The sequence below is a fragment of the Nuphar pumila genome, chromosome 6 (assembly GCF_984573655.1).
Source record: "Nuphar pumila chromosome 6, dmNupPumi1.hap1.1, whole genome shotgun sequence".
Lineage (NCBI taxonomy): Eukaryota > Viridiplantae > Streptophyta > Magnoliopsida > Nymphaeales > Nymphaeaceae > Nuphar > Nuphar pumila.
The window spans coordinates 82,975,503-82,996,734 of NC_143254.1; the positions used below are offsets into that span (position 1 = coordinate 82,975,503).

A 21,232-nucleotide genomic window follows, 5' to 3' on the forward strand; every position below is an offset into this window, starting at 1 on the left:
GGAAGTTTCGGAACAACTTGAAAGTCTCAGATTTGTGTTTCATGAAAAATATCCAAGAATAACGAAAATAACTGTCAACAAATATAAGATAATATCTAGTTCCAGATATAGAAGCAACTGGGTCTGGCCCCCAAATATCAGAACAGATAATTTCAAAAGGTCTTGAAGCTCTTTTATTTATAGAATGAAAGGGTAAGACATGACTCTTACATAAGAGACTACTAGAACATTTGTTGGCATTGACATTTATTCCTAAACTTGACTTGGGAATGAGGTTATTTGAAACAAGCTTTTCAATGAAATGACTACTGCAATGACCTAGACGACCATGCCAAAGATTTGACTTATTGATTTCAAAGACACTAAAAACACATATAGAATTCTCAAAAGGCAACGATGAGTGGAGCTTCAAGTTTGGGTTTGCAGGACTAATATGTGCTGAAGGATCTGTGAAAATCTCTATAAAAAAGGATTTTGTGTATAAACACAATACTAGAAACACAAAGTGTGCACAAAGGCATAAAAGGAGAACTCTCACAAGTGCACAAAGGCACGGATACAAATGCACAAAGGCATAAAAGGAGAACTCTCACAAGTGCACAAAGGCACGGATACAAATGCACAAACGTAAAAAAATATCAACTTCAATATGTTGGGTCCCAAAAGAGGGCTTTACAAAAGTGTAAGTTACAAGGGGGTAACACCCCATATTTATAATACAAGGGAGAGAGGGAATGAGGGAGTGTTGGGCTCCCAACGGCTCTAAATAGAGCTGTTGGGAGTCCAACAACTCTCTCTACTTTATGCTTTTTGACTTTGGTCAAAAAAGCATAAAGCCAAATAAGTCCAAAAACTAAACTAAAAAAGAAAAAGAAACCTAACCTAGTTAAATAAACTAACCTAATCCTAACTAAACTTAAAAGTAAACTAAAACTATGAGATTACATATTGAATTATGTTACATTATTTAACACCCCCCTCAAACTTAGGGTGACATAACCGAAAGTTTGCCAAGAAGTTAAATCTTGGAGAGCACAACGCTTTAGTGAAGAAGTCTGCTAGTTGGTATTCTGATGTAACATATGGAAGGTCTATAGTTCTTCTTAAGTATTCTTCACGAATATAGTGGCAGTCCATCTCAATGTGCTTCGTGCGCTCATGAAATGTGTGATTTTTGGCAATATAAATTGCACTTTTATTATCACAACATAGTTTTGTGGGCCCTTGAACTTGAATATTCATATCTTCCAGCAAGTTGTGAATCCAAACAATCTCCATGGTAGTAGATGCCATGACTCTATATTCGGCTTCTGTGGATGAAAGTGAGACCTTATGTTGTTTCTTGTATCTCCAAGAAATTAAAGATTCCCCTAAAAAAATAGAAAAACCAGTGGTGGAGTGACGGTTATTTGTGTCACCTCCCCAATCAGAGTCAGTATAAGCAATTAATTTCAATTCAGAAGAAGAAGATAGAAATACCCCATTGTTTACTGTACCCTTTATGTATCTGATGATGCGGAGAATGGCACTCATATGAACTGAAGTAGGTGCATGTTGAAACTGACTAGCAACATGTACAGCATGAGAAATATCAGGCCTCGTAATGCTGAGATACGTTAAAGATCCAACCAGTTGCCGGTAAGGTGTGGGATCTTTTAGGAGAATCCCATCATAAATCTTCATCTTTGAACCTACTATTTCAGGAGTTTCACAGACCTTGTCATCTGTGATTCCTGATCTGTCAAGAATGTCACAAGCAAGTTTAGTTTGAGACAAAAAATAGCTTCTGTGAGAATAGGCAACCTCAATTCCCCAAAAATATGTCAGAAATCCTAAGTCTGACATTTCAAATCTTGAAGTCAGGATAGATTTAATGCTCTTGATTCCTTTGACATCATCACCTGTTATTAACATATCATCAACATATAACAGTAATATAACAATCCCTGCATCAGATTTCTTAACAAACAATGCAGTGTCAGTATAGCATGAAGTAAAACCATTTTCAGTCATTACATTGTTAAACCTATCGTGCCAAGCCTTGGGAGCTTGTTTCAAGCCATAAAGAGCTTTACGAAGACGAAGAACTTTATTTTTAGGAATTTCCATACCAGGTGGAGCATCCATGTAGACTTCTTCATTAAGATCACCATTTAGAAAGGCATTTTTGACATCCATTTGGTAAATATTCCATTTTCTAATAGAAGCAATGGTGACGAGACATCTAACAGTAACCATACGAGCTACTGGAGAAAATGTCTCTTCATAGTCAATCCCGTATTCTTGACTATACCCTTTAGCTACAAGACGAGCTTTATACCTCTCAAGAGATCCATCACTCTTTGTTTTGACTTTGAACACCCATCGGCATCCTATAGTTTTCTTTCCACTGGGAAGCGTTTGAAATTCCCAAGTGTTGGCTTTCCTAAGCGCTTTGAGTTCATTCTCCATGGCTTCTCTCCATTCAATACATCGTTTGGCATCTTCAAAATTTTTTGGTTCAAAATATGAGTGAATGGCACTTAAGCAAGCCCGATATTTAGGAGAGAAAGAATCAAAAGATACGAATCTAGAGGGAGTTCTTCTAGTTCTCTCGGTTCTTCTAGGGTTTGAATCATGTGAGGGGATAGATTCGCTAGGTTCACTATATTGCTCAATAGCACTTCTAAAGGGGAGTCTATCTCTATGAGTATAGGTGATAGGGTCTCTAGTTATATTTTCTTCTTGAGAGGTAGTAGGGTTAGAGTTATTGTTGATTTCAACCACTTCATTGTCACTGTTATATGTTGATTCATCATCACTAGAGATATCATCATCTTTAGATAAAAGATCAAAGAGAAAGGAATAGTCAGCAATTTCTAAATGAGATTCATTCTTTTCAAAACCACTATCATTTTCTAAAAATGTTACATTCCTTGAGACATATAACTTATCATTTTTAGTATCATAACATCGAAACCCTTTTTGGGTTTCGGAGTAGCCAAGAAAAGCACAAGGAATGGCTTTAGGTGAGAGTTTATCATTCTTATCTGTAAGGACAAAGCACTTACAACCAAAAACTCTCAATCTATTATAATCGGGTTCTTTTTCATATAGAGTTTCGAAGGGAGATATTTTATCTAAATTTTTGGATGGAAGACGATTAATAAGATAAACTGAAGCAAGAGCCGCTTCGGCCCAAATTTTTTTTGGAATACTTTGGGAAATAAGAAGGGTTCTAGTGGTTTCAATGATATGCCTATGCTTCCTTGCGTCTTACCCATTTTGTTGTGGGGTCTTAGGACACGATCTTTGATGGACAATACCATAGTCTTCAAGATATTTCTTAAATTCATTGAAAAGATATTCGCCTCCGGAATCGGTCCTAAAAATCTTTAAATTACTATTAAATTGATTCTTAATTATCATATGATATGATTTAAAACATGAAAACACTTCGTGCTTATGTTTAAGGAAATATATCCAACAATATCGAGAAAAATCATCTACAAAAATCACATAATAGGCAAAGCCTCCCTTGGATATGACGGGTGCCGGTCTCCAAACATCCGAATGAACAATTTCAAAAGGTTTTGTGGTAAACATAGATATTTGTTCAAAAGGCATACTTCTCATTTTTCCAAGAATACAATCATTACAAGAGAAAGTATTTTTACAAAGATTTTTAATAAAATGCAAATAGGATAACTTGGTGATGTTGGGATGACCAAGTCTTTTGTGCCAAACATTTATGTCTTTATGTTGGGCCACATTACAAAAAGGGGTTTTAGGGATTTGGAGAGAATCCACATAGTACAAGTCTCCCTTCCTAGAGCCTTCCCCAATCAACTTCCCGGACCGGTGATCCTGTATTAAACACTTATTAGATGAAAATTGAATGTCACATCCAAGGTCCGAGAGTTGAGAGACGGAAAGTAAGTTCAAATTCAATTTAGGTATAAATCTAATTTTGGGAATAAAAAAAATTTGAGTTTCAAAGTTTCCAATCCCCTTAATTTCAAGAGAAGTGCCATCCGCAGTTGAAACAAAAGATGGTGATAAACTTTTAGAATATTCAGAAAGAGAAGAGATGTTTGGAGACATATGAAAAGATGCACCCGAATCTAAAAGCCAAGAAGTTTTACCTGGAGGAGAAGGAGTGGATACGGCGGCACCGGAAATAGCTCCCTTAAGAAGAGGTTGAAGAGCTTCCATAATTTGATTTAGAGAGAGAGCTCCACTTGTAGATTCCTCTTTTTGTGATTGAGATGTGGTTGCCATTGCAAGTAGTTTCTTCCATTTAGGACAAACCGGTTTGATGTGACCGGGTTCCTTGCAAAAGTGGCACACAATTTTGCTATTGTCCCTTCTTCCGCCTTGACCACCATTGTATCCTTGATTTTGGTTTTTAAAGTGAGGAGGTTTATATGTCCTCAAGTTGTTGCCAGGCCTAGACACGGCATTAGCTCCATCACATTCATCTTGATTTGTGGGCATTGCAAGAACACTTGGATTTTGCTTGCTAATGCCCATACGAGTTTCCTCTCCACTTAACTTGGTAATAACATCTTCAATGGAAGGAGATGTGAAAGAAGATAGAAGAGAGGACCAAATTTGTTCAAATTCGGGTCGAAGACCATTTAGGAAGTTAAAGAAGTGATCTTCCTCTAATTGCTTGTATCTAAGTTCAATAGCTTCGCCACTCCACTTGGGCTCAAGCATGGCAAGCTCATCCCAAATAGAGGATAATTCAGCAAAGTACTCACGAATAGACATCTCATTTTGTTGTGGGGTCAAGGCCCTCTTTTGAAGATAGTACTTGTGAGATAAGTCTCGTGAAGTATACATCTTTTCAAGATAATGCCAAGCTTCGGAGGCTTTCTTGAATTTGATGATATTGGCATTGATCTTGGTTTCAACGGATGAGAAGATCCAAGATAGGATCTTGAAGTTTCTCATTTCCCATTCCTCATGTTTCTTTAAATATTCTTCAAGAGCTTTTTGTCTTTCTTCTCCTTCAAGAATTTTGATTTCTCCTCTTTCAACCATCGTAATTTTTGGTTCGGGTTCCGTTATGGAACCTTGAACATATCCCCAAAGCCCCTTTCCTTTAATATGAGCTTCCATATTTCCGGCCCATACATGATAATTGGAACCATTGAGCTTAAAGCCAAGAGAGAAATGAGAGTCTTTTTCACCCATTAGAGAGATAAGATGAAGGAGAAAAATACGTACCACAAAGAGATTTTAACTCTTGTTGTAGTAATCTTCCAAAATATTTGATGAAGAGAAGTCTTCACGCCAATCTCGAAAAAATTGAAGGCACGCTTTTCGAGGCACTCAATATTGTGAAGAATCACAAGACTTTCCTTCTCAAGCAACCTTGCTCTGATACCATGTGAAAATCTCTATAAAAAAGGATTTTGTGTATAAACACAATACTAGAAACACAAAGTGTGCACAAAGGCATAAAAGAAGAACTCTCACAAGTGCACAAAGGCACGGATACAAATGCACAAACGTAAAAAAATATCAACTTCAATATGTTGGGTCCCAAAAGAGGGCTTTACAAAAGTGTAAGTTACAAGGGGGTAACACCCCATATTTATAATACAAGGGAGAGAGGGAATGAGGGAGTGTTGGGCTCCCAACGGCTCTAAATAGAGCTGTTGGGAGTCCAACAGCTCTCTCTACTTTATGTTTTTTGACTTTGGTCAAAAAAGCATAAAGCCAAATAAGTCCAAAAACTAAACTAAAAAAGAAAAAGAAACCTAACCTAGTTAAATAAACTAACCTAATCCTAACTAAACTTAAAAGTAAACTAAAACTATGAGATTACATATTGAATTATGTTACATTATTTAACAGGATCTTCTTGAAAAACATACATATTGCCTTGTCGTTTTCCTCTAACGGCGAACGTCTCCTTCGTGCAGAGATCCTTGACAAGAACAGAAGAGGGAGTAGAAACTGAAACAATGTTTTTCTTGATGTTAGGAGCATAAAGAACTTTTGAAAGGTTGATAGAAGATTCAGACAAGGGTATAATGGAGTTTTCAATATGAGAGATAGAGTGGTGTGATCCATCCCCAGTAACTATAATACTTCTACCAATGTAAGGAACAAGTTTCAGGAGCTTACCGGCATCACCAATAACATGAGTCGCTGCGCCAGAGTCCACGTACCAAGTACCTTGCTCATTTTGTTTCAGATTCAATTCTGCTAAAGCTGACAACAATAACTCCTTTACTTCTCCGTTGGTCCTTGTATTGTTTGTGCCTCTTTTTCCTTCAGTTTGTGTCGATTTTCCTTTATTTTGGGGATTGAATCAACAGTTAGTTAGCTTTGATATGCCCCTTTTTATTACATAGAAAGCAGGTAGGAATTGGCCTCTGTCTTTGTGGATTGGTATATGTGTTGGGTATAGGCAATAATCCACAACTTCCTTGACCACTTCTCCCTTGTCCTCCTTTTCCCTTGATATCATAACTTCCTCGTCCTTGTGCATAAGTAACCCCTGTAGCAAGAACTTCTTGTGCCCCAGTATGCATAGATGATTCTTCAGAAAACCCCTTTAGGTTCATCTCATATTGTAATAATTTTGCACGCAGATCTTCAAAGTTGGGCAACTCAGGTAAGCATAACAAGGAAGTAACAATCATATGATAGTCGGGTCCCAATCCATTGAGAGTTTGTTGTACCAGATCTTTATCAGTTACTGCACATCCAACAACTGCTAGTTGATCTGTGATAACCTTTATTTTGTTCAAGTATTCCATGATGGTCATAGAATCCTTTCTTAACATTTGAAATTCTCTTTTAAGAAACATAATCCTGGCCTGAGAAACCTATGAGTATGTCTGAACAAGTTTGTTCCAAAGTTGCATGGCAGTGCAGTCATCTGGAATTGCTACGAGTACCTCTTGAGACAGTGTAGATGTAATATAAGCAACCAGCGCTTGGTCTCTTTTCTTTCAAGCTACAAACTCAGGATTTCTAACATATACCGCAGTAGATTCTCCTTTGTTGTCTCTTTCTTCTCGTGATATGAATTCGGGAGGAACTGGAACAGATCCATCCAGATGTTCGGAGAGATCCTGACTCCTAATGAAAGGTATGATTTGCCTCTTCCAAGTCAAGAAGTTACAATTGTTTAATTTTTCAGACACGAGTTGACTGAAGAAGCTTGAAGAAAGGACCGACTGAGTAGGAAGTGAATCCATGTTTCACAGTATTAAGAGTGTGTCCAGCACAACCTGTCTACAGTATCTGTAACTCTTTTTTTTTTCAGAAACTAATTTAGGTCAATGGCTGATTTAAAACAGATATTGAATATCTATCAGATTTCTGATTTTCAGAAAAGAATGAATGCTGGATATGAAAACCATAAAAAAAGAAATGTGAATAGGAATTCACACTCGGTATTGATGCAGTGCTTTCAAGCTAAAAGAGATAAAATGTTAGAAATGAGGGTAACGTCAGATCTGCCTAGTCAGGTCTGATCCGGGATGTAGCTGGATCAAAAAAGACCCGATTACGAGATTAGATTACGCTCTGATCGAAAAATAATAAACAATGTATATTGACGACAGATTGAAGAATGAGAGAAGGGATTTAATGAAGGGGTTGAGATCGAAAATCTGAACTAGGTTAACTCAGATAAATTAGAGAAGAAGGTTTGATCAGATCTGATTAACGTCAGATCTGATCGAGATTAAGAGACAAAGAAGAGGTAAGATGAGGCAGATCTGATTACCGTCAGATCTGATTAACGTCAGATCTGATCGAGAAGAAAAATGAGGAATAAAAATTCAGACGAGGTTGAGGAAACAGACAGAAGAAAAAGAAAGGAATTTTCTTGACTTAGAAGAGAAAATCGAGAAGAGACAGGTCTTTCGGATGTACCTTTGAGATCGATTCCAGGTCCAGCTGCACACAACCCAAGAGCACTAAGGTTTTGATACCATGAAATGAAATAAGAATAAAAGCAAATGAGAGCCTCTTATGGGCTTACAAGAATACAACCAACCTACAAGGCTACAAGGAACCACTTATGGATCAATGCACATCACCCACACAAGGGCCAAGAGTAAAAATAAATGCTTTTGATATTACAAAATGCTTGAGAAAGCATTAAAGATTATAAGGGTTGAACCCCTATTTATAACCACAAGAGAGGGAAGTGGGGAAGCCCAACTAGCTGTTGGGCGGGCTCCCTTTATGACTGTTGGGAGCAGCTCCAACAGCTAGTTGGAGCTGTCCCATCAGCTCATGCTCCAATAAAATAACAAAAAATAAAATAAAGAAAAAAAAACACCCCTAATGGGCTGACCACTATTACAATGTGAAAAGACTAAAATACCCCTGATGGGTATTTTGGTTTACATTCATTTAGAAATTACAAAAGATGACTATATATATACATATATATTAGATACACATTCTTAACAGGGAGGATAGGCGGGATTTTAACTACATAAGGGTCACTCAAGGTGCCTTTGGATTATGTACATTAGCTGTGTATGACTACCAATTGCAGGCTTCTGCTATCAAAGTTTTGCGAATTGGGATGAGTTGCAGTCAGTAGAACTCATAATGTAATTTCTAGTTGTTAGAGAACTAGTGGATCATGTATCTATGGTTGCAATTAGGAGAGCAAGCAATATGATAATCAGTTCTTCCTTTTCATACTTGAACACACAAGGTGAAATTAGATTATCTTTTAGGAAAGCACCATTTGACAAAAAGTAATGGAATTTATAGTGAGCTAAATAGGTCTCTTTCAAGTCTGTTAACTATCCTTGGAGGTTGGATTAACCTAGATCCTTTCAAATTTGAGCTTTTAAACCTGTTTATTTCCCTAAATGGAAGAAAGCCAGCACTCTTCCTGGTTGTCTTGTAAAGGTCCTTAATGCAAGAAATATGTCTTGTTAACACTTCGACTCTTTTAATCTGCTGATTTACCATCAGTAGGTGATGTTGTCACCTTCTTTTGATGAGAAGATTGAGGATAAGTAGTTATTTTTTTTCTTTCTTCCAGTGTTTTTGTCAACAAGTAACATGTGAAGAATTGCCTTAAGTGGGCCATTTATACCTGTTGTTGATTGATTTAATCAATGTTGATGACTGATCATAACCTGATTAAGCAGTCTTTTGTTGTCTATAATGGAGAAGATTGCCTCTTTGGTCTTAACACATCCTTAAATTAAAAAAGTGTACCGAAATTTCCAGCATAGCTGCATGGGAGTCCATGTGACTTGAGAAAACACGAGTGTGTTAGTTTGATCTGAACACTTTTTTCTTATGTTCAGTCTATTCTTTTTCACAAGCCTCAATTGTGCCATTATGTAAGTTCCCTTCTTTCATTTGTAAAATTGTAAGTTATAGTCTTTTGCACCTTGGAGGATATAATGAAATGGTGGTCTTCCACAATTTGAAAGAGTATCTATTGGAGACACCTCAAACACAACCCATAAAAGGGTAAAAACGAAAGAATACACTAAAATAATAAATCTTTATTTTTTCACAAGAAATGCTTAAAAAGCATTGATATACAATAAAGGGGGATGACCCCTATTTATACAAGAGGGAGAGGATTTAGAGCTCTCCTTGAGAGTATAAATATAGCCGTTGGACCAGAGTTACCGGAAGCGCCTAGGCAAAAGGGGAAGCGCGCTTCCCCGAAGCGTGAGGGGAAGCGTCCCCCTTTTTTGGGAAGTGTGCTTCCCTTTTATGGGAAGTGCGCTTCCCCCACGTTTCCCCCACGCTTCCCCCTCGCTTTCCCCATTTTTTTCGCTTCCCCCTCGCTTTCGGTTCGCTTCCTAGGTCGCTTCCGAGACGGCTCGGAATTTTCTTCTAAGTGGTCCCATGCTTCCCCGCTTCCTAAATTTTTTAAAGTGCCTCGCTTCCCGCTCCCGCTTCCTCCACTGGTAACTCTGCGTTGGACTAGGTCCAACAACTATATTCTAGTCAAGTCCTAGTTGGGACTTGACTAGATTATAGTATCTAGTTCTAAATGAACTAGATAATAAATAAAATAAAAAGAGAAAGAAATGTAAAATAAAAAATATATTAAAAATATATATAATAATATAATATTATATATTATATATGTTACATTTTACATTTTAATAGAGGATTCATTATTTACCTGAGCTGAATTTTTGAGGATGTTGAAGACCTTAGAAATAGAGAGGAAGAAGAAAGAGAGAGGGGGGGTGGAGGGAATATGAACACAAAAAAGGCCTTAAATGGCCAAAATATCAAATGAATTATGACAAGTTTCTGGTTTTGACCATTTAAAAATTGCCAGTTATATTATACAATTTGAACTGGTGATGTATGAAACAGATCGATGTGTGATGTAGAGACTTCACTTAGCATGTGTATTCCGTATCGACACAACACAACACTCGGACACTTCATGGACACAATACGACACTTCATCGACATAGTCAAGCCAGTTTCACACACAGTCAACATTGTGTCATTTACTTATTTCATATTCACTTGAGTTATTTTTCTTTTATTTGTCATCAGTTACATTTATTTCAATTTCAACTTAGTTTCATTATTTGATGTTCCTAAATGTACTTATTTAAGCCGTGTGCCCGTGTCTTAATTTTTGGAAACTATCGTTTTGTACTAAGTGTATCCGCGTTGTGGCCCCACTCATGCATCTGTATGCATGTGACATAGATGCAGTGTTGCAATAAAGTTGAGGTTTGCTTTCTCTCTGCATTTCTGAAAATATGCTATTAGTCAATCCAATATCACTATGAACTTTGTTACATTATGAAAAACAATGAAGCATAATAATTCTCATAAGTCACCTCGGAATTACTTTGTACCCTGCCTTGGTAGTGTATGAAACTGATCATCATCGATTTGATTTTTGTTGCATCAACAGGGGAATTTACAACAACAACAACAACTACGCCTTCATCCCAAAACAATTGGGGTCGGCGATATGAACCAACAAAGAAAATCATTATGGGTCTTCCACATGAATCCTTCTCCTCCATTCATTTCTATCCAATGCCATGTCCTCGGTGAGGTTTAAAGCATTCATATCCTTTCTTATCACCTCCATCCATGTCTTCCTAGGCCTACCCCGACCTCTTTTAACTAATATATTTTCCCATTTCTCCATCCTTCTAACTGGAGCATCATTAGGCCTTCGTCGAATATGTCCAAACCGCCGTAAACGATTCTCTCTCATCTTATTTTCAATGGGTGCAACGCCTACCTTCTTACGTATCTCCTCGTTCTGAATCTTATCTTTTATTGTATTTCCACACATCCATCTCCGCATACGCATCTCAGCTACACTCATTTTTTGAATATGATGTCTCTTGGCAGCCCAACATTCTGTACTATATAGTAAAGCGGGCCTAATAGTCGTCCTATAAAACTTTTCCTTCACCGCAATGGCATTCTACGATCGCACAACACTCCAGTTGCACTCTTCCATTTCATCCACCCAACCTTTATCCTATGATTTACATCTCCATCAATTTCTCCATACTTTTGAATGATAGATCCCAAATATTTGAAAGAATCATCCACCGGTATTTCGTGCTCACCAAGCTTCACTACACTCCCATCACTACTTCGTTGCTTACTAAATCGACATTCCATGTATTCTGTCTTACTCTTACTCAACTTAAAACCTCTTGCTTCCAATGTCTGTCTCCATAATTCTAACTTAGCATTAACCCCAGCTCTAGACTCATCAATCAAAACAATATTATCAGCAAACAACATACACCACGGCACATTTTCTTGAATTGATCTCATAAGCTCATCCATCACTATAGCAAATAGGAAAGGGCTTAAAGCAGATTCTTGATGTAACCCAACCGTTATAGGAAAATTGGTTGTCACCCCTCCACAAGTGCGGACATTGGTTACTACTCCTTCATACATATCTTTAATCATACTAATGTACTTGAGAGAAACACATTTCTTCATCATTGTCCACCAGAGAACGTCCCTAGGTACTCTATCGTAAGCCTTCTCCAAATCAATAAAAACCATATGCAAATCTTTGTTCCTCTCTCTATTTCTCTCAATAAGTTGTCTAAGAAGATGTATAGCTTTCATAGTTGATCTTCCAGGCATAAAACCAAATTGATTATCCGATATCATGACAATCTTCCTCAACCTAGACTCAATCACCCTCTCCCAAAGTTTCATAGTATGACTCATGAGTTTTATACCACGATAGTTTGTGCAATCTTGTATATCACCCTTATTCTTATATAGAGGCACCAAAGTACTCTTCCTCCACTCATTAGGCATCTTATTTGTCCGCCAAATCTTGTTAAAAAGATTTGTCAACCATTCTAAACCTTTCTCTCCCAAGCATTTTCAAGCCTCGATAGGTATACCATCTGGGCCAACTGCCCTTCTTGATTTCATTTTCTTCAAAGCCTCTGCAATTTCTTTCTTTTGAATCTTGCAAATGAAGTCACGATTCATCTCATGAAAAGGAATTGAAAAGTCTCCAAGATCCTGAGCATGACTTTCATTAAATGGCTTATCAAAATAATCTTTTCATCTCTCCTTAATCTCCTCATCTTTGACTAAAACCCTTTGTGTTTCATCTTTGATACATCTAACCATACCCAGATCCCTCGATTTCCTATCTCTCATCTTTGCAAGCCTATAAATATCCTTCTCACCCTCTTTGGTATCCAACTTGTCATAAACCTCCTTATATACCTTATCTCTCGCGTTCCGAACTACTTTTTTAGTTTCCTTCTTTGCTATCATATACTTCTCCAAATTCTCATTATCACGATTTTTTCTTAGATTTCTATAACACTATCTTTTAACCTTAATAGCTAATTTGACATCCTCGTTCCACCACGATGTATCCTTACCTAGCGGTGCACCGCCTTTAGACTCACCCAATACCTCCTTAGCCACCTTTCTCATGCCACCCGCTATCTTATTCCACATAGATTCTGAATCCTCCTCGAGACACCAATCAACTTCCTTAACTACCCGCTCTACAAACATTTCTTGTTTAGCTTCTTTCAGTGCCCACCACTTAATTCTAGGATCTATCATATGTCTATCCCTTTTGCGGTATTATCTAATTCTAAGATCTAAAATTAAGACTCTATGTTGTGTAGCTACACTTTCTTCCGGTATAACCTTACAATCGATGCAACAACCCCTATCTCTCTTTCTAAGTAGGAAAAAATCTATCTGACTCGTATTAACCCCACTTTTAAATGTTACTAGGTGAGACTCCCTCTTCCTAAACCAAGTGTTTGCTAAGATCATATCATAGGACAAACCAAAATCTAAAATCCTTTCTCCACTTTCGTTTCTTTCTCCTATACCATAGCCTCCATGGATACTCTCAAATCCATCCCTACTAATGCCTACATGTCCATTAAGGTCACCGCCGATGAAAAGCCTTTCTCCATAAGATATCCCTTGTACTACTCCATCTAAATCTTCCCAAAATTGACGCTTAATGGAATCATCTAAACCTACTTGAGGTGCATAAACACTAATAATATTAATAATATTTGTACCTAATACTAATTTAATAAGTAAAATCCTGTCACCCTTCCTACGGACCTCAACTACATTATCTATAAACTCACGACTCATAACAATCCCTACTCCATTCCTATTCCTATTTATTCCTGTATACCAAATCTTATATCCCCAAGGTTCTAGCACTTTTGCTTTCTCACCTACCCATTTGGTCTCTTGTAGACATAAAATATCAATCTTTCTCCTACACATAACATCTACTAACTCTACCAACTTACCAGTTAAAGATCCTATGTTCCAAGTGGCTAACCTAATTTTATGGTCTTGGACTAACTTCTTTACCCCCACCCGTCCAACAAAGTGAGGGAACCCTTGCCTATTTGACACCACACCCGGGCGCCGGTGTGACGCGTCGCTTCCGGACGACGACCTAGCAACCCTTGCCCATTTATCACTGCCTCCGGGCCTATAGAGTACAGCGTGTCGCTCAGTAGGGAACGCCCCAACGAAATTCTCATATTGGTATCAACAGGGGAATTTGTTATCATAAAATATGCAAACATTTATACCCAATAAATGAGTTTCTTGTGATTGCATTGCTTGAACTGTAAATCTTCCTGACTTTTAAAATTTAAATAAAAGAAAAATGTTATGCGGATTACATTGCTTGAACTGCTTTTGAAGATGCTTCTTGTTGGCAAAAATTGATGTTGAGTGCTGTGAATATTAAGAAGCTTGCTACTACCGATTAAAAATAGTAAAGAACCAATTCTGTTACATGATCTGCTAGGAGGTTCCTACTCTGTGTACCGCTCCTGCGACGCCTTTTTTTCGAAGTCTTTTGGCTTTTCATTTGATGATTTCTTGTTCATTGCTTGGGTGCTTTTGCTTTCTATTTTATTTTATACTTCATGCTGTTATTACTTTAGGATGTGTATTGATTAATATTGCTTGAGTGGACTGCAAAACAGTACATGAGGGATATATATAGATTTTGTGATATCTTTTTTCATCGATGTGTTACCTTTCAGGTATACATTGCGGAATGCGGAGTATAGTCTTTGTCTTCAAAATAACCTGGATGTATCTGAAGATTCCACTTCCGATCAGAAGCAGGAAGATGTGATAAGTAATGATCGCCCAACACTGGTTGATGGAAACTTTAAATCCTTTGAGTTTCCTGGAGGAAATAATCTTTTAGTTTAATCTGAAATTTCTGAGGAAGATCCATCCTATGAGAAGCTAAATGACTTGGGACTTGGGGAAATAACCCCTGATGTTCGGGAATATATTCTTCGCTTGCAATCTCGTTTGTCTTCAGCAAAACGTGTAGGTGCTTCAGCCTTTGTGTCATTTTTCAGAGAAAAAATTTAGTGAAGAACCTCTTTTGTCTTTGCGTTTTTTAGTAGATGGTTCGAGCTGCAAGATTTGTGGGTCTGTCTGATATAATCTAATTTTTGGAAGCATATGTGCATGATGCATCAATGAACTTTCTGCTGACTTTTAAGTTTTAACAGTTGTCTAGGATCAGTTCTTACTTCTTAAGTTTCACTAGGATGCTTTGGCCTTCTCTGTTTTTTCTCTATATGTTACATTTTTTTTATATTTACACGGAGAGACCTCCCCCGAGAGCAGAGACCTGGCCATGCTGTCTCTGTCTGCCATACTTACGGTCACTGTCCTGGCAGCGTAAAACTCTGTGGGCTTACCCCTTGCCCCCAGGGAGTCACCATGCTTCAGCTTGCACAAGGGGTGACACCCATGAGATTTGAATTTGAACCTAGACTACCTGCCTAGCAGCCTAGGCCCCATCCCACTACGCCAAACCCCTTTGGGGCCTTTGTATGTTACATATGGCATGCATAAAATGTGAATATTGGTTTATATTTAAATTTCCCTTAAATGACTCTTTTCTTTCTTCTTTGCATTCTCATTTCTTGCCTTGCTAGTCACCAAGTGCCTCTTTCATGATGATGGCTGAGAGTTAGTCTTGTGAATGTTCGTTACCAATTATCAGATATCATGGCACTCATAGTAAAGGGAGAGCTAAGATACCTTTCTTACCTCAAATAAAATGATGATAATACATGGACTGCTTTCATCTATAACTTCATTTTGTGAGGCTTAATATTTTTCCGAAATAACTGTTTTTTCAAACAGGTTTTTTTTAAGAACATTTTTTTGACAGAGGTCTGCGAATAAGATTTCTCTGATCATTAAATGGCATTGCCTTTCTCTGAAGTTGACCTCTGCTATGCAGAATACCATATTCCCACTCTTTCGGATTTTGGTTTATTGGGAGTATCTTATGTGCCTTGTTTTGTGTATTTGGTCGGTTGACTTATCAATAAGTCAATTGGAATGTGTAACAAATTTACACTAACTTGTTAAACATGGTTTAGTTGAAGCTACTAGATACCATCTAATATGATGGTAATAGCGAATGGAAGGTTTAGATCTTCATGGATTTCTATAATGCATGTGCTTCTTCATGTGTAGAGATACTCACCACTCCACTAATGATGAGCTTTTAAAATCTTGAATCACTTGGTAGCATTCTTTTTATGTGTAAGTTTTGGTTTTCCGTTTAATAGAACTTAGCATGTATATCATACCATTCTGGGTGCTTCCATTTTGCTTGGTGGATATTTCACAAAATATATGCTGTGGACGCATCAAAATTTCGTCTTTAAAGAGGTATTACTTAAAATATGTGATTGTATTTGATATGGATCAAGGTTCATTTTCTTGGACCCCACATCCATGTTCTTCATGATTACTTGCAAGTTTTGTCAACATATTGTGTTCATATATCTTAGCAATTTTGGCATATTCTTGTGGTATCTTCTGTTAACTGGTTGGTTTTCCATTTTCAACCCTATGGTTTCTCTAGGTCACTCTTTCGTGTTCTTATTTCTTGTCCTCATACAATGGCAGAATGTTGATGATCTAATATTTTTGTAATACACATTTTGTGCAAAATTTGTCTATTCTTGTTACAGGAACTTCATGAGATCAAAAGGAAGAATGCTGCTCTTCAGATGCCGCATTTTGTTGGGGAGGAGAAAAACAATCTCTTGGACTACTTGAGGTCATTGGAACCAGAAAAGGTTTGCCTTATCTTGTTTTGCATGAATGCCCATAATATTTACCATGGTACACAATTTTTGAGTTAGCCAGTGCCCATTGGCACTGCCTCCAATTGTTTGGTTTTGTGTCATGATGATTCAGTAGTTTTTATTTCACTATTTGTATAGTTCATTTCTATATGCATTTGATTAGTTATGACTTGTAGGCCATGAGGAATCAGGGGCAGACTCCGTATGTTAAATAATGGTTCATGAACTCCAAGTCTACATAGGAATGGCCGTGTGAAATGTCCTACTTGAAATTCCAAAATCATGAGTAATCACTTCAGAAGCGCTCAATTTGGATGAACATCAAGTCGACCAGATCTGCCTATTCTGAATTCCATGTAAATTTCCATGGGATCATGAGGAATTTATTCGGAACTGTGTATTGGGCTGGAATTTGTGCATTATAATTCAACTGCTAGCCTTACAGACTTGTTAATCGCTTTACATTTGCTTGTTTCTTGAAAATATTTTTGACAATGCAAATCCTTTGTAATTATATGATTAAATTTATCTTTTCTCTATCACTAAATATATAGAGTATGGTGGGCTGTGAAACATGTTTACAAAGGGCTATTGTTAATCACTGATTCACATCCCATTATGATTAGCTTTCGTGGTTTTCCTTTTTCATGCTCGAAATTAGAACTCTTATAGACAACCTCTCTCTCTCTCCCTCCCTCTCTCTCTCCACACACACACGCCCAACAGGTTCATGGCTAAAATGCATGAGGAAAGAGAAAGAGAAGGTTAAGGTCATTTTTAGTGTTTAGCAAGTCCAACCTGTCGTCAAGCCTAAAAGATGCTAATTTTGCTCCACTAAACAAGAACTGGTTCAGTAGACTTTGCAGAATGAAGACAAAATAATGGCTATTGGATCAAAAATTATATCCTGGATATCAGAAGTAGACATGCCTTTAGACCAAGTTGTCAACATCACACCAGACTCTTGACGATGTGTAGTATCTGCTCCACACAGCCTGCAACTCAAAGATGAAGTCTCTTACTTAACGTGCATCAGAATTAACCAGTAAGATGGGAATATGTACAACAAATTTCAGAACAAACATGTGCATAACTTCCTGAAATTGGATTGGTCTATTGTTAATAGTTTTTTGCTGAAGCATATTAAGCAGAAAATTCTTTCTCATGCCATGCAATTGGTTGGCAGCATAGGCACCGATAGATACACGAAAGGGAATGTAGCCAAGAATGGTATATGCATTTTTGCATGATGAAATAGTTATGATCATCATGCACTTTAATACTTGGGTGTATAAACCTTTATCCCCACAACTTCAATAAAAGAAAGTTATTGCTTGTAAGCATGAAATCTTTTATGCAACTATCTTTCAGATTTGTCTTAATTCTGGAATTACTGAAAATTTATCAAAATTTCTTACTGGCAACATGACTAAGAGTCTAAGACTGTTTCGGATTTTTATCTTCTCTGACTAAATTCTTTCTGAAACAACTTGTTTCCTGCTCTTTTTGTTTTTATTTTCAGGTTGCCGAATTATCAGAACCAACTTCCTTGGAGTTGCAAGAAACAATTCGCAGTGTCATCCATGGCCTCCTGGCAACACTATCTCCTAAAATGCAAACAAAGTCCCCTAAACAGGATGGAAGTGCTAGTCTGAGGTCAAAGAATGAAGATAATGCTGAAATAATTGAGAATACCTCCCTGCAGTTTCAACCGCTTGTTTTTGTCACTCGTGATTATCTTGCACGCCTACTATTTTGGTTTGCCCAGCCCTCCATTGAGATGATTAAGAATTCTAAGTTTTGTCCTTGTTTTAACAAAATTTATTGTTATTACCAGGTGCATGCTATTGGGCCATCACCTTAGAGGGCTGGAGTACAGGCTGGAGCTAATGGAGCTATTGTCTTTGTCTGGAGAAACAGATTTGAGTGCTCCCAATGGTCACGATGCCTGAGTTGACTTCTGCAGGTATATCATGTATGTTCTATGTCGGTTCAGATACGCATTCGATATCTATAAGTGCTTTCATGTACTATATGCAGACTGGGCGTTTTGTGATATGATGCTCCCTAGTGTATCTTATCCCTCCTTTATTGGGAGTTGATGAATGACTTGATCTATTTATAGTCACTAGAATGTGAACTGAAAATATGAGAACTACCATGTGAACTGCAATTTTCATGGAGTTTTTGTTCTTTTCTATTAAATCTAATCATATGGATGATCTAAATGCTTGGTTTTATAAGAACCAGCTCTTGAATCATCCAATTATGACACATAAACAAGATTTTTTAAGGCTTTAAAATCTACAGCTTATAATCTTCATAAATATTCAAGCATCCAAAAATCATATTTTTTTGTCGAAAATACACGTTCCAACAATTGATTCCTAGCAAATTCACCATGCTGGACACATTTAAATGGTTGGATTTGCAAAAAAAATGTTGGAAATTCCCAGTTCACATTGCAGTTCTCATATTTCTAGTGACTATATATATATATATATATATATATATATATATATATATAGAGAGAGAGAGAGAGAGAGAGAGAGAGCATCGTCTAATCAAAGGAATATGCAAACCGTCCAAATCACATTTAAATACAGTTTTGGCAAATCTAACCACAGGTGTGATTTCATTATAAAACACCTAAAAACCGACTCTTATTGCGAAACTTTTTTATGCATAGATTGGATTTTTATGATCTAAAAAACTTCAAAATTTTCAAACCGTTGATTCTTAGCAACATTATAAAATCCTACGTAATCATTGAAAAATTTTGCTACAAGACCCGGTTCTTAGGTTTTGAAATCATGTTAGCTAAAAAAAACTTTTGAAATTAATTCTTGAAAGTGGTTTTGTGACTCCCCGAGGGTAAGGGGTGAGCCCGAAGTTTTACACTGTTAGGACAGTGATCGTAACTACGTCAGGTAGAGCCAGCACAGTTCCTAGGGGCGGTTTCACTGTGTAAATAAAATAAAAAAAAGTGGTTTTGATGGTTTATACCTTCCTATGGTTGGATGGTCATGTTTCATTTGTTAAGAACCAGTTTTTGGTTTGTGTTTTTCGATAAAAATAATGATTTTATAATATTCAAAATTTAAAATTTTGTGGGTCAGAGTTTTCAACCTTTAAAAAAAATGTGTCAGAATCAGATGATTCAAAGGTCGGTCCCCATTTTTTTTTTTTGGTTTATTACTTGAAGAAACCTAGTTTGGGATGGAAGACGCAGGCTTAGCTGGCCACACCTATGATCGTCGTCCCAAAAGTGTAAAACTCAGAGGCTAGGACACTTGCACCCAGGGCTTATGCTGGGCATCGAATCGAATCTTGACTGCCTGTCTAATCCACCCCACTATGTCAACCCCCTCGGTGACCGATCTCAACTAATTTGATTGTGTAAAGCTCCTGTATGGTCGGAATTAAAAAAAGAAAAAAAAAATAGCGTGTACGCCATGCTCATATATAAATCTGTTCCCACTTAGGATTCTGATTTACTTATTGAGAGAGAGAGATTGGATTTATATTTTTGTTGGTGTTCAAAAGATGGAGGGGAGTTATAGTTTGGGGCTCACTGGGGACTCTGATAGGGTCCTTAGTTGATCAGATCATCAGACACTTTGTCCAACCTGGGCGGCTCTGTCCCTTCGTTAGAGACTTTTCTAGCCTTGCTGGTAACGAGAGCAGATCCAGAACTCAAGCCAAGTGCTGAACAAAGTACTCGGCCCACACAATACACAGAAAATCGCTGAACGCAACGGCCGCGTGTTGTATAGTGATTTTCTCTGGGTCTGCCAATGGACAGAAGATCCAGAACTCACGGCCCAGTAACTTTGCTAAGTACCTGGTCCACTACATGCATTATGAAAGTGTTGTAAGGAAGACCCAAGAGGTTTGGCATAGTGGGATGGGGCTTAGACTGTTAGACCAGCAGTGTAGGTTCAAATCCCATGGGCATCGCCCCTCTGCGTAAGCCGAAGCTTGGTGACTCCCTGGGGTAGAGGGGCAAGCCCTCGGAGTTTTACGACGACTTGGACAGAGACCATAGGACGGCAGGCTGAGCTATCATGGTTAGGTCTCTGCGCCTGGAGCAGTTTCTCCAAGTAAAACTAAAAAAAAAAAAAGTGTCATTAGGCAACCCATTGGGGGTGATGTCAACTTGTTCCTCATGTTGCATGTGTTGATGAAATCATGGATAAAACAAAAAGAGACCCTCTCGTTCCAGGTTCAACACCCACAGAGTGTGTGGGTGCCTTTAGCTGGTGGGGCTCCGTAAGGTCTTGGGTGTTGGTACCCCACTCGAAGACTGCCTGCTTTGACGGGGGACTTTGTCGTAAAAAAAGAGAGAAAAAGATGAAGAAAATGATGCATTTTTTTTCTTCTTTGTTTCTCCTTGATTTCTGATATCCCATCTTACTCAACTTACCTTAATGCTATGCTTGGACGTTTGATCTGACTTAATTGGTTAATTAGATGTAGAAGGTTTTATGTAATTCGACTATATGGTAATACTTTAGATAAGATGTTAACGGGTCCGACCTTTTCTAGACCTGGGTTGATTCAGAACCGAATCTGACTTTGAGGTGCTGGTACTGGGTCGGGGACTCAGGGTCTGA

At 37.7% G+C, this 21,232-nt stretch overlaps 1 pseudogene across 1 annotated transcript in view; it reads left to right on the forward strand.

The window, feature by feature from the left end:
* LOC149834975 (uncharacterized) overlaps positions 1-18,691 on the forward strand; it is a 34,036-nt pseudogene extending 15,345 nt beyond the window's left edge. Inside the window, exons 3-6 of the transcript XR_016432809.1 lie at positions 14,529-14,826; positions 16,500-16,607; positions 18,139-18,374; positions 18,454-18,691. The product of XR_016432809.1 is annotated as an uncharacterized LOC149834975 (transcript). The remainder of the gene's footprint in view (positions 1-14,528; positions 14,827-16,499; positions 16,608-18,138; positions 18,375-18,453) is intronic.
* The last annotated feature ends 2,541 nt before the right edge of the window (positions 18,692-21,232 follow it).